This window comes from Somniosus microcephalus, chromosome 4 (genome assembly GCF_052327205.1).
Source record: "Somniosus microcephalus isolate GS21.2 chromosome 4, FLI_Smic_1.0, whole genome shotgun sequence".
Classification (NCBI taxonomy): Eukaryota; Metazoa; Chordata; class Chondrichthyes; order Squaliformes; family Somniosidae; genus Somniosus; species Somniosus microcephalus.
Window position 1 is genome coordinate 66800384 of NC_140990.1, and position 14963 is coordinate 66815346.

The 14963-nt window shown below is 47.6% G+C and overlaps 1 pseudogene; it reads right to left on the reverse strand.

Moving 5' to 3' along the window:
- Positions 1-10844, reverse strand: part of LOC147119111 (uncharacterized) — a 41411-nt pseudogene extending 30567 nt beyond the window's left edge.
- Positions 10845-14963: the final 4119 nt, after the last annotated feature.

The following is a 14963-nucleotide window of genomic DNA, read 5'->3' on the forward strand; positions in this document are numbered from 1 at the left end:
CATCTGAGAACTGAGATCCCACAACTTGTTAAAAGATGGGTCTACAAGATGTCCAAGTCTGACAGGACAGAAAATTCTATTATATCACAGGGTCCACTTCAACCCTCCAGATTTTAACCTATGGGAAATATTCTGATAATCTGTTATTGTCACGGGGCAAAGCAGCCTTGTTACTTTAACATCAATTTAATCAAACTCAATGGACAATCCGATCTCCAAAGGGACACGTCTCCTTAAAGCTGACGGTGTCGGCAGTTCTGCAGCTCATTTCTCAGTGCGAGCGTGTCAGAATGAAAAGCTTTAACAACAGCCAATGTTTCACAAAGGGAGACCTCACCAGACCAAAGGCCATTGGTGGAGTTTAATGGGCTGTTTGTGTCACTGGGCTACAGGAGAACATTTTTAGCAGAAGGAAAACTGGTCACAGCAAACAGAGAGTTTAACAGACTGTCCCTGGTCCACTTGAACCCCACCTTCTCTCTCTCTCACTATTTATGGGCACTGCTGCAGTAATTGCTCCTCTGACCTTTCCTCTCTTGTCCCTCCTACACCCCTAATACACGGCCCGACACAATCTCCCTCCCCCGACATCCTCACTGTGCTGGAATCCACACCAGTCTCCCCATCTGCTCCTTGTTCTCTCCCTGGATCCTAAAACTACTGAACTCACTCTTCCCCTCCTGAAGTCTACAGGCTCTAAAACTGAAGCTTGGTGTCCCTCAGTCCCGACTCCTTGATTTACCTCCCCTTCTCTCCTCCTCTTTCCCCCTTGGTTGTGTTCCACACTCTGGGCCTTGGGCCTTCCCCGGGGATTCTCAGTATGAACAGGTGGGATGTGTTTGGAGACAGGGTGTCCCGGCTCTCCACCTTTAAAGGGACAAGGAGACGACCAGCTGGGCTGAATGGCCCTGCTTTATGACATCACTGCAGCGCCTAGCAACCAGCCTCCCTGGGCCCTGCTCATTATGGGCTGGGTTTAGCTCAGTGCTGTTACAGGAAGGGAAACAGAAGCAGGATTCGCCCCGTGTGGAGCCCAGGATTAATGGGGAGAGGCACAGGATCAATTTATACCTTATTGAGTGAGAAATGTCATTGTCCCGGACACTCCCTGTCCCTTGGTGTCTGTGTCGGGGAGCGGCTGATGGGTTTACTCTGTATCTAATCCGTGCTGTACCCGACTGGAGAGTGTTTGATGCTGACACTAGGGGCTCAGCTCCACGAGCACAACATTGAACCCAAAGATGATCTGATAAACCCATCAGCTTCTCCCCTGGACACAGGTCCTGAAGGATAGGGAGTGTCTCTGATATTTTGGTCGGTGTCGTTGATCAATTTTAAACACCTCGCTCACATCTCCTCTCACCCTGCTTTGTTCTAATGAGAAGTGCCCCAGTTTCTCTCGTCTCTCCTCCTGGGAAAGAGAAGTTCGCCTCAGTTAGAAACTCAAACAGGCGCTTCACTGCAGACAGGTCATCATGAGGAAACATTTCTTTACCCAGCGAGTTATTATGATCTGAAATGCACTGCCTGAAAGGGTGGAGGAAGCAGATTGAAGAGTAACTTTCAAAATGGAATTGGATAAATATTTGAAGGGAAAACATTTACCGGGATATGGGGAAAGAGCAAGGGAGTGGGATTAATTGGATAGCTCTCCCAAAGAGCTGGCACAAGTATGATGGGCCGAATGGCCGCCTTTTGTGCTGTATCATTCTATGATTCTCTGATAACTAAAGCCTCTCATCCGTGGTATAACCTCAGTGAATTTATTCTGCAGCCTCTCTGTGGCCCCGACATCCTTCCCAGTGTAAGATGCCCAAAACTTATTCTAACTGCAGCCGAACCGATGGTTTTGTTTTCTACGCCCCATTTATAAAAAACCTCGGGTAACATTTTTAAACCACTTTATAAACTTATCCTCCAACTTTTAAAGATTTGTGTATCTGATCTCTCTGTAGATTTTGCGCCTGCACTCACTCGGAGGTCGAACTCCAAACATTCGTTAACACCTTCACCGAAGCATACGAGAGCATGGGCCTTACACTAAACATCCGTAAGACAAAAGTCCTTGACCAATCTGCCCCCGCCACACAGTACTGCCCCCCGCTTATCAAAATCCATGACAAGGCCTTGGACAACGTGGACCACTTTCCATACCTCAGGAGCCTACTGTCAACAAGGGCAGACATAGAAACATAGAAACATAGAAGATAGGAGCAGGAGTAGGCCATTCGGCCCTTCGAACCTGCTCCGCCATTCAATGAGATCATGGCTGATCATTCAAATTCAGTACCCTGTCCCTGCCTTCTCCCCATATCCCTTGATCCCTTTAGCCTCAAGAAATATATCCAACTCGATGACGAAGTCCAACACTGCCTTCAGTGTGCCAGTGCAGCCTTTGGTCGCCTGAGGAAGAGAGTGTTTGAAGACCAGGACATCAAACCCGGCACCAAGCTCATGGTCTACAGAGCAGTAGTAATACCCGCCCTGCTGTATGCCTCAGCGACATGGACCATGTACAACCGGCACCTCAAAGCACTGGAGAGGTACCACCAACGCTGCCTCCGCAAGATCCTGCCAATCCATTGGCAGGATAGGCGCACCAACGTCAGTGTTCTCGCTCAGGCCAACATCCCTAGCATATATCCTCTGGTTCTTGACCGTTCCGCCAATGGGAACTGTTTCTCACTATCTACTCTGTCTGGACCCCTCATGATTTTGAACACCTCTATCAGATCTCCTCCCAACCTTCTCTGCTCAAAGGAGAACAACCCCAGCTTCTCCAGTCTATCCACGTAACTGAAGTCCCTCATCCCTGGAACCATTCTTGTAAATCTTTTCTGCACCCTCTCTGAGGCTTTCACATCCTTCCTAAAGTGCGGGGCCCAGAATTGGACACAATACTCCAGCTGAGGACGAACCAGTGTTTTATGAAGGTTCATCATAATTTCTCTGCTTTTGGACTCTGTGCCTTCCTTGCTTTTGTTGCCTCTTGTTGCTGGCTCCAGGCACCGGAACGGTTCCTGTGTGTTCAGCTCTCAGCTGCAGTCAGTACCTGGGCCGGGCTCAGCACTTTACCCAGCACATCTCTGTCCACGTTGTCATACTTGACACGAAGGGGCTGCGTAGGCTTCTTGTCCACCTCGGTCAGGGCGAGAGGTCCCGACCACTCGTGAGCTACAAGGTAGAAAGTTGAGATATCAGAAATAGTGGGGAACCAAGGGGCTAATGAGAGTGAGAAACTTAAAGTAATTAATATCAGTCACGAAAAAGTACTTGAGAAAGTAATGGGACTAAAAGCCGACAAATCCCCGGACCTGATGACCTACATCCGAGGGTTCTAAAAGAGGTGGCTGCAGAGATAGTGGATGCATTGGTCGTGATCTTCCAAAATTCACTAGATTCTGGAAAGGTCCTCGTGGAATGGAAGGTAGAGTGGATACAGAGAGAATGTTTCCACTTGTGGGGAACAGCATAACTCGAGGCCATCAATATAAGATAGACACCAAGAAATCCAACAGGGAATTCAGAAGAAACTTCTTTACCCAGAGAGTGGTGAGAATGTGGAACTCGCTACCACAGGGAGTGGTTGAAGCGAACAGTATCGATGCATTTAAGGGGAGGCTGGACAAGCAGATGAGGGAGAAGGGAATAGAGGGTTATGCTGATAGATTTAGATGAGGAAAGACGGTACGAGGCTCGTATGGAGCATAAAAGCCGGCATAGACTGGTTGGGCCGAATGGCCTGTTTCTGTGCCGTATATCCTGTGTAATCCTGTGTAATTCTAACAATCTCAGCTTTGCAATTTTCAATTCACTATTCCCTGTAAACCGATTGTTAAAATCTGAGCCAGTGTGTTGTGAGACAAAGAGCCTTGTGTCCAATAAAGGGAATAAAGGCCACTGACCAGTCACCATTTCTCCTCCATTTACAGACACTCACTGACCAGTCACCATTTCTCCTCCATTTACAGACGCTCCCTGACCAGTCACCATTTCTCCCCCATTTACAGACGCTCCCTGACCAGTCTCCATTTCTCCTCCATTTACAGATGCTCCCTGACCTGTCACCATTTCTCCTCCATTTACAGACGCTCCCTGACCAGTCTCCATTTCTCCTCCATTTACAGATGCTCCCTGACCAGTCACCATTTTTCCTTCATTTACAGACGCTCCCTGACCAGTCACCATTTCTCCTCCATTTACAGACGCTCCCTGACCAGTCACCATTTTTCCTTCATTTACAGATGCTCCCTGACCAGTCACCATTTTTCCTTCATTTACAGACGCTCCCTGACCAGTCTCCATTTCTCCTCCATTTACAGACGCTCCCTGACTTCCTGTCTGTCCCGGAGTTTGGCGCGGGGCCCCTTTGCTGAGGGAACAGGCGGGTGGATAATGTTCACTGTTTCTATAATCGGGCCTGGGGTCGCACTCGGTGCAGTGAGGAAGGAAATGCAGTGGGTGTTGTGGAGATGGATTGTCAAAAGGTGTTTGATAAGGTGCCGGACAGGAGGCTTGTTGATCAAATTAAGGCTCACGGTATTAAAGGGAGTGAGGCAGCGTGGATAGGAAGTTGGGTAAAGGGCAGAAAACAGAGCGTAGTGGTTAATGGATGTATTTCAGACTGGAGATGTGTGAGGTAATAGATTTAGGAGGAAGAAAAACATAGGAAATGTACATGAAATGGTAAAACTTTGAAAGGAGTGGAGGAGCAGAGAGACTTAGGGTGCAAGATTCTAGCTAATGCCTCATCTTATTAACTTGCAGGTTCAAACACTCCCAGGGCAGGTACAGCACGGGTTAGATACAGAGTAAAGCTCCCTCTTCACTGTCCCATCAAACACCCCCAGAGCAGGTACACCGGTTAGATCCAGAGTAAAGCTCCCTCTACACTGTCCCATCAAACACTCCCAGGACAGGTACAGCACGGGTTAGGTACAGAGTAAAGCTCCCTCTACACTGTCCCATCAAACACTCCCAGGGCAGGTACAGCACGGGTTAGATACAGAGTAAAGCTCCCTCTACACTGTCCCATCAAACACTCCCAGGGCAGGTGCAGTACGGGTTAGATACAGAGTAAAGCTCCCTCTACACAGTCCCATCAAACACTCCCAGGGCAGGTACAACACGGATTAGATCCAGAGTAAATCTCCCTCTACACTGTCCCATCAAACACTCCCAGGGCAGGTATAGCACGGGTTAGATACAGAGTAAAGCTCCTTCTACACTGTCCCATCAAACACTCCCAGGGCAGGTACAGCATGGGTTAGATACAGAGTAAAGCTCCCTCTACACTGTCCCATCAAACACTCCCAGGGCAGGTACAGCATGGGTTAGATACAGAGTAAAGCTCCCTGTACACTGCCCCATCAATCACTCCCAGGGCAGGTACAACACGGGTTAGATACAGAGTAAATCTCCCTCTACAGTGTCCCATCAAACACTCCCAGGGCAGGTACAGCACGGGTTATAGTCCGAGTAAAGATCCCTCTGTGATTCTGCAATTATTTACACAGGAGATCCCCAGTACCCACATTCCTGATTATCCAGCAGAATTTTCACAGGGATAAACCCTGCAAGAGACTTCACTGCATTGACACTAATCTCCTGTGTGATATACTCGCTGGAGTTTAGAAGAATGAGAGGTGATCTCATTGAAACATACAAGATTCTGATGGGGATTGACAGGGTAGATGGTGAGAGGTTGTTTCCACTGGCTGGCCTGTCTAGAACTAGGAGTCATAGTTTCAGTATAAGGGGTCAGCCATTTAAGACTGAGATGTGAAGGAATTTCTTCACTCAGAGGGTTGTGAATCTTTGGAATTCTCTGCCCCAGAGGGCTGTGAATGCTGAGTCTTTGAGTATATTCAAGGCTGAGATCGATAGATTTTTGGACTCCAGGGGAATCAAGGGATATGGAGATTGGGCGGGAAAGTGGAGTTAGAAACATAGAAACATAGAAGATAGGAGCAGGAGTAGGCTATTCGGCTCCTCGAGCCTGCTCCACCATTCAATGAGATCATGGCTGATCATCCAAACTCAGTACCCTGTCCCTGCCTTCTCCCCATATCCCTTGATCCCTTTCGCCTTAAGCAATATATCAAACTCCTTCTTGAATATATTTAATGAATTGGCTTCTGTGGCAGAGAATTCCACAGGTTCACCACTCTCTGGGTGAAGAAATTCCTCCTCATCTCTGTCCTAAATGGCTTACCCCTGATCTTTAGACTGTGACCCCTGGTTCTGGACTCCCCCGCCATCGGGAACATCCTTCCTGCATCTGGTCTGTCCAGGCCTGTTAGAATGTTATAAGTTTCAATGAGATCCCCTCTCATTCTTCTAAACTCCAGCGAGTATAAGCCCAATCGACCCAATCTCTCCTCATACTTCATTCCTGCCATCCCAGGTATCAGTCTGGTGAATCTTCGCTGCACTCCCTCCATGGCAAGAACATCCTTCCTCAGATAAGGCGACCAAAACTGCACGCAATACTCAAGGTGTGGTCTCACCAAGGCCCTGTACAACTGCAGCAAGACATCCTTGTTCCTGTACTCAAACCCTCTCGCTACGAAGGCCAACATACCATTTGCCTTCTTAACCGACTGCTGCACCTGCATGTTTACCTTCAGCGACTGGTGCACAACGACACCCAGGTCTCATTGCACTTTCCCTTCTCCCAATCTATTGCAGTTCAGATAATAATCTGCCTTGCTGTTTTTGCCACCAAAGTGGATAACCTCGCATTCATCCACATTATACTGCATCTGCCATGCATCTGCCCAATCACCCAACCTGTCCAAATCATACTGGAGTTTCTCGGCATCCTCCTCACAGCACACACGCCCACCCAGCATTGTGTCATCTGCAAACTTGGAGATATTACATCTAGTTCCCTCGTCTAGATCATTAATATATATTGTGACTAGCTGGGGTCCTAGGACCAATCCCTTTGGTACCCCACTAGTCACTGCCTGCCACTTGGAAAAAGACCCGTTTATTCCAACTCTTTGCTTCCTGTCTGCTAAGCAGTTCTCTATCCAAGTCAGTACCTTGCCCCCAATCCCATGTGCCTTAACTTTACACACTAATCTCTTATGTGGGACCTTATCGAAAGCTTTCTGAAAGTCCAAATACACCACATCCACTGGTTCTCCCTTATCTATTTTACCAGTTACATCCTCAAAAAATTCCAGATTAGTCAAGCACGAGTTGAGGTCGATGATCAGCCATGATCTTATTGAAGGCTTGAGGGGCCCAATGGCCCACACCTGCTCCTATTTCTTATGTTCTTAACCCCACAGTCACTGACACCAATCTCCTCCTGTCTGATATAAACCAACCCCACAGTCACTGACACCAATCTCCTCCTGTCTGATATAAACCAGCCCCACAGTCACTGACACCAATCTCCTCCTGTCTGATATAAACCAGCCCCAGTTACTGACACCAATCTCCTCCTGTCTGATATAAACCAACCCCACAGTCACTGACACCAATCTCCTCCTGTCTGATATAAACCAGCCCGTCACTGACACCAATCTCCTCCTGTCTGATATAAACCAGCCCCACAGTCACTGACACCAATCTCCAGTGTATGTCAGACTGAAGTTGTTTACAATCCTCATGAGCTTTTACGCTATTCCTAGTTGAGTTCGAGATCTCCAATGAAACACTCCACACACCTTAATCCCCTGAGCACAGGCTTTATTTTTAATATGTAGATTCTACAGTAACACAACTCCTATACTAAATGAGTGCAAAATATTTACATGGGAGATTCTACAAAGGAATATTTATTGTAATATTTACAATATTATAGTTATATAGTAAGACTCATAATCTAACAAGCTGTATCCATGAACTCAGACTTTGATAATTGCCAAGCCTGAGAGGCACGAAAGAATGTTCGACTCTTTTAAAAGGCCAATTAGAATAACATTGTCTTCAATCGATGTCACATTACCGAGAGAGCCCCCTTTTTAAAGGGACACAAACAATCAACTCCAAATTATAATTAAATCAGATCCGAATACTGTTGCTGATGTTGACAATTGACTCCAGTCCCTCCGGTGCCCACCAGTCACGGAAGGCCTCCAGCGTCCCGGCGGACACCGCGTGCTCCCTCTCCAGGGACAGCCCGAAGGATGTTCCACCTTGGCTGTAGCCGTCAGCTTTCTTCTTCCCGGGGTGCTCTCTGACCTGAGCTGCAAACTGTTCCTGTATTTAAAGCCCAATCCGGTACAGCCCATGTGACCCTGGTTACCTCGGCCAATCAAACCATTGAGCTGAAAGACATTTATCAAACAAAGCATTCCATTGGATGGCTGTTTAGGGTTCATCGAGTAACCGCTTCCTGTTAATTGGAGCTACGAGGAATCTGCGAGTCAGAACAATGTCAGAGTTTGCTTTTACTGGGGCATTTCAAGAAACAAATGATCTTCACGGTTCAGCTCAGTCCACACAGGCAGAGTTCTCAGCTCTGCTGGTTCTGTTCACACGAGGTCTGTTTCAGCTTAAAAGGGATAATTAGAGCCTGTTCTGTCTGAGGTGATTACAAGTTAATAGTTCACTAGACACGGGTATTTAATACAAAGTTTACTCATATTAAACATACATGTACATAAAACTAGGAAGACTTTACTTTTATGACTCTATTTCATGTTAAATCTGATCTTCTAATAAAACCCAGCTTTCTTACTGTCCACTCCTGGAGGCCCCACTCCCTCAGCCTACAATCTTCAGCAGGGTCAGTGGTGGAGTTCCACAGCGGCAGTGATCCCAGAGTAACTGTCGGGATCGCATCCCCGTGGATGTTCCGGTCATGTATTTTTAGTTATCCTGGTGTCTAACACACACACATCAATAAAACAGGGAATTCCTGGAAACACGCTGCAGGTCCTTCTTTATCTGGAGATCAAATGTCTGTTGTATAATTGTACCAGCAGTTAACAGGCTCCTGTGAACTCCTCCCTCTGCTATTTTAATGTAGGCTTTAATCAATTTATTTTAAATGGGTTTATATTAAATGGGTTAATGCCTGCCTTAAAATGGTAGACTCAGGACTGTCACACAATCATGTTAAATCTTCGTGGAATAAATTACCTGTGATTTTTAGACTAGAAACTTAAACCTGCCGTGTCACTTTCAGTCAGGAACAGATCGCAGTTTTACACCAATCTCTGATTTGACAGCACGTTTCCAGCGTTCACCATTGTTCTTCCTGACTCTTGTAAAGGGGCCTTCTGTTCTGTGCCTAGGAGCTCTGAACCATGGAAGGGAGCGGCTGGGACACATTTCTTACAGGCCTCAAGATTAACTCACACGGGGACGTTGCTGTCAGTGAAGAGAGACGAGAAAGACCAAAGTGCCGTTTGCCCCTCTCAGTGTGGCCCTGAAGGACTGTGTCCAGGCTGAAGTTCTGTTCCCGCTGTACGATCTTCCCCCCAGATTGTCCTTTCTGAGCTCCAGCCAGGTGATGCTAAACACACAGGTGGGAAAGAAGAAAATCTACAACAATGTGTTTAAAACAAAGCTGATTATTTGACATTTATAAAAGAAAGACTTGCATTTCTATAGCGCCTTTCACAACCTCAGGACATCCCAAAGCACTTACAGGCAATGAAGTACTTTTGAAGTGGAGTCACTGTGTAATGTGGCAGCCAATTTGCATACAACAAGCTCCCACAAACAGCAACATGATAATGACCAGGTAAATTTATTTTTTTTGTTATGTTGATTGAAGGATAAATATTGACCAGGACACCGGGGATAACTCCCCTGCTCTTCTTCGAAATAGTGCCATGGGATATTATACATCCACCTGAATATTAAATTCCAGCCCAGTTATAGGGGTTATTAACATCAGCAGAAACAAACCCCAACTGTCAGAATGAACACGGTTCAGTCCTGGATGTGATTAACAGCAGCAATAACAGCAGAATCCAACCTCTGCAGTCACATGTGAACTCGCTGGTGTCTCAGCAGGTTGGATGAATCAGTGAATCTCTTCCCACACACAGAGCAAGTGAACGGCCTCTCCCCAGTGTGAACATGCTGGTGTTTCAGTAGTTGGGATGAATGGGCGAATCCTTTCCCACACATGGAGCAGGTGAACGGCCTCTCCCCAGTGTGAACTCGCTGGTGTGTCAGCAGATCCTTTTTGCTTTTAAAGCACTTCTCGCAGTCAGAACATTTAAAAGGTCTCTCATCAGTATGAACAAGCTGGTGTTTAGTAAGCTGGGATGACTGAGTGAATCCCTTCCCACACACGGAGCAGGTGAACGGCCTCTCCCCAGTGTGGGTGCGCTGGTGTACAGTGAGGTCAGATAATCGCCTGAACCCAGTCCCACAGTGAGAGCACCTGAACGGTCTCTCGTCAGTGTGAACACGTTGATGACAGGTCAGTTCCCCAGAACTTTTGTAGCACTTCCCGCAGTCCGGGCATTTAAAAGGTCTCTTGTCAGTGTGAACTCGCCGGTGTTTCAGCAGGGCAGAGGAATGAGTGCATCCCTTCCCACACTCGGGGCAGGTGAACAGTGTCTCCCCGGTGTGACTGCGTCGATGAATTTCCAGCTCAAACGGGTAACTGAATCCTTTCCCACAGTCTCCACATTTACACGGTTTCTCCCCAGTGTGACTGCGCTTGTGTCTCGACAGGCCAGATGATCGACTGAAGCCTCGTCCACATTGAGAACACGTGTACGGTTTCTCCCCGCTGTGAACGGTGCTTTTTGCTTCCATGCTCAAATCTGATGATATTCAGGTCCCAATGAATCAAGTGACTCCGTCACATCGTGACGTGATGTTTTGTTTGAGTTTCCCGTCTTCAAATCCTCCCCTTCTAATACCCTGTAAAATGAATTTAAAACAGGAAAAAGGGAGCGTGAGAGAGAACACACAAAAACACAAAGGCAGGTTGTGAAATTGAGCTCACTGAATCTGGTCATTATTAGGGTCGGCACCAGAAAAAAGTGACCATGAAAGCTGCTGGATTGTCATAAAATGCAAACTGGTTCACTGATATCCTTCAGGGAAGGGAACTTGCCACCTGGTCTGGGCCTACACACGACTCTGGCCTCTATGGGAGGAGAGAGAGAGAGAGAGGTGGGAGTGGGAGGGGTCAAAGGAGAGAGACTTTATACATCTGCAGCTCGACAACAACTTTGACAAAAGCTCCCAAACCCGCAACCTCCAGCTCGTAGAAGGACAAGTGAAGCAGTTACATGGGAACACAATCACCACCAAGTTCCCCTCCAAGTCACTCACCATCCTGACTTGGACAAATATCACCGTTCATTGCTGAGTCAAAATCTGGTAACACCTGGCATTGTGGGAGTATCTTCGCCACATGAACTGCAGCGGTTCAAGAAGGCGGCCCACCATCACCTTCTCAACGGGACACTGGGGATTGGCAATATATGCTGGCCTTGCTAGCGATGCCCATATCCCAAGAATTAATTTTTAAAATCTGTATGTAAAATGGATTAAAAGCCTTTACAGAAATAATTGTTCCTAAAACAATATTCTTTTACACTGTGCGAACAGTGTCTGCTTAGCAACCTAATCTCCCCCAGAATCCACCTCCCTTGACAGTCTCACATTGGAAATTGTTGGGTCCTCCTGGGCTCAGAAGTACTGGGTGTTAAACCCAGCAGCTTCTCCTCCATCTCCACTCCAGCTCAAACTGAAGCAACAAAAAGACCTACACAGGCGGCCAGGGACCGACTTCCGTCAGCCTGCAATAAAACTCTTCCCGACAGCCTCTGACTAATGGCGGCCGCAGCACCCACAATTCCCCGCACCCCAGAAACCGCTCTGATTCTGATTGAGTTTTTTGATGAGGTAACAGAGAGGGTTGATGAGGGCAATGCGGTTAACGTGGTGTACATGGATTTCCAAAAGGCGTTTGACAAAGTGCCACATAATAGGCTTGCCAGCAAAGTTGAAGCCCATGGAATAAAAGGGACAGTGGCAGCATGGATATGAAATTGGCTAAGTGACAGAAAACAGAGAATAGTGGTGAACGGTTGTTTTTCAGACTGGAGGAAGGTACACAGTGGTGTTCCCCAGGTGTCGGTACTAGGACCACTGCTTTACTTGATATATATTAATGACTTAGACTTGGGTGTACAGGACACAATTTCAAAATTTGCAGATGACACAAAACTTGGAAGTATAGTGAACAGTGAGGAGGATAGTGATAGACTTCAAGAAGACATAGACAGGCTGGTGGAATGGGCGGACACGTGGCAGATGAAATTTAAAGCAGAAAAATGTGGTGATACATTTTGGTAGGAAGAACGAGGAGAGGTAATATAAACTAAAGGGTACAATCCTAAAGTGGGTGCATGAACAGAGACACCTGGGGGTATGTGTGCACAAATCGTTGAAGGTAGCAGGGCAGGTTGAGAAAGCGGTTAAAAAAGCATATGGGATCCTGGGCTTTTTAAATAGAGGCATAGAGTCAAAAAGCAAGGAAGTTATGATGAACCTTTATAAAACACTGGTTCTGCCTCAACTGGAGTATTGTGTCCAATTATTGGCACCGCACTTTATGAAGGATGTGAAGGCCTCAGAGATGGTGCAGAAAAGATTGACAAGAATGGTTCCAAGGATAAGGGATGAGGGACTTCAGTTATGTGGATAGACTGGAGAAGCTGGGGTTGTTCTCCTTAGAGCAGAGAAGGTTGGGAGGAGATTTGATGGAGGTGTTCAAAATCATGAGGGGTCTAGACAGAGTAGATAGAGAGAAACTGTTCCCATTGGCGGAAGGGTCGAGAACCAGAGGACACAGATTTAAGGGGATTGGCAGAAGAACCAAAGGCGACATGAGGAAAAACTTTTTTATGCAGCGAGTGGTTAGGATCTGGAATGCACTGCCTGAAAGGGTGGTGGAGGCAGATTCAATCACAGCTTTCAAAAGGGAATTGGATAAGTAAGTAAAGAAATTTGCAGGGTTACAGGGAAAGGGCGGGGAGTGGGACTAGCTGAAGTGGTCTCGCAGAGAGCCGGCATGGGCTCGACGGGCCGAATGGCCTCCTTCTGTGCTGTAACCATTCTATGATTCTATAAAATATTAGAAAGTTTGTTCCACAGAAGCACAGGCTTTATCTGCTTTTATTGATGAATTTAAAAAGTCTCTGTTAAAACCTGAGCCAGTGTGTTGTGAGACAAAGAGCCTTGTGTCCAATAAGGGGAATAAAGGCCCACAGTCTCCCCTGACCCCGGGCCCTGAACAAGGGACTGGAGAAACTCGCTGCCCTGCGGATCAGACAATCAGCCGGCGCTAGTCCCGCCCCTCGCGCTCCCCGATTGGTTGGAGGACCCGCCGCCGGCTCGTTCCTCCAGCCTCGCCCGCTCGCTCCCTATTGGTCGGAAGCTCCCGTCAATCAGGCCGTGGGCCTGGGTCACGTGTCCCCGAGGAGATCACGTCACTCGTCCAACTGACGCCGGTCGGTCCGGAGCCTCGCGGATTCTCAGGTTTTCCTATTTCTCATTATTCTCTCCCGATCCACCCCTCCCCCCGCACCCCGCGCGATTCTCCACCCAATCGGAGCGGAGAAAACTCACCTTGCGTCACCGATCGCGACTCTAACCGGCACCAAGGCCTTTCCCGGAATGCCCCGCGCCGAATCTGTCCGACAGGAACCGTGTGCGCAGGCGCAGCTCCGAGTGGGGGAGGGGGGTTGGTGTCCTTTGGGCATGCGCGGATATTACCCTTGGTGACCGGCAGGGGTCGCTGTACCGTACTCGGCCCAAACCGCCGTCCCGCGTACGCATGCGCGGACTCTCGGCTGTCAATCAACCAACAGCCAGAAGAGGTCGCTGGTGAGGCCAGTGGAGAAAGAAAGATTTGCATTTATATAGCGCCTTTCACCACCAGCGGACGTCCCAAAGCGCTTTACAGTCAATGATGTACTTTTGAAATGTAGTCACTGTTGTAATGTAGGAAACGCGGAAGTCAATAATCGCACAGCAAGCTCCCACAAACAGCAATGTGATAATGACCAGATAATCTATCTTTTTATTATGTTAGTTGAGGGATACACATTGGCTAGGACACTGGGGATAACTCCCCTGCATGCGCGGCTCCTCGGCTGTCAATCAACCAACCGCCAGAAGAGGTCGCTGGTGAGACCAGTGAAGAAAGAAAGACTTGCATTTCTATAGCGCCTTTCACCACCACCGGACGTCCCAAAGCGCTTTACAGCCAATGAAGTACTTTTGAAGTGTAGTCACTGTTGGAATGTAGGAAACGCGGAAGTCAATAAGCGCACAGCAAGCTCCCACAAACAGCAATGTGATAATGACCAGATAATCTATCTTTTTGTTATGTTAATTGAGGGATACACATTGGCTAGGACACCGGGGATAACTCCCCTGCTCTTTCCCACATTATAACAGTGACTACACTCCAAAAGTACCTCGTTGATTGTAAAACACTTCAAGATGTCTGCTGGTCATGAAAGCACTGTATAAATGCAAGCCTATCTTTCTCGAAATAGTGTCATGGGATCTATTTACATCCGCCTGAGAGAGCAGACAGGGCCTCAGTTTAATGTCTCATCCGAAAGACGGCACCTCCGACAATGCAGCACTCCCTCAGCACTGCAGTGTCAGCCTAGATTTCTATGTTCAAGTTTCTGGAGTGGAACTTGAACCCACAACTTTCTAACTCAGAGGCGAGAGTGCTACCCACTGAGCCACTGGCTGACACTAAAGAACACACAGTCCTGATGAAAGGTCATCGACCTGAAACGTTAACTCTGTTTCTGTCTCCACAGATGCTGCCTGACCTGCTGAGTATTTCCAGCATTTTCTGTTTTTATTAAAGAAACGAGGGAGTGATTGCTGACAGGAAGAATGTTGGGTCGTCCTGTGCATGCGCACCTCCCTGGCGGCTGAGGCAAAGGTCCCGGCAGACTGGAAAACTGCTAATGTAACACCCTTATTTAAAAAGGGCA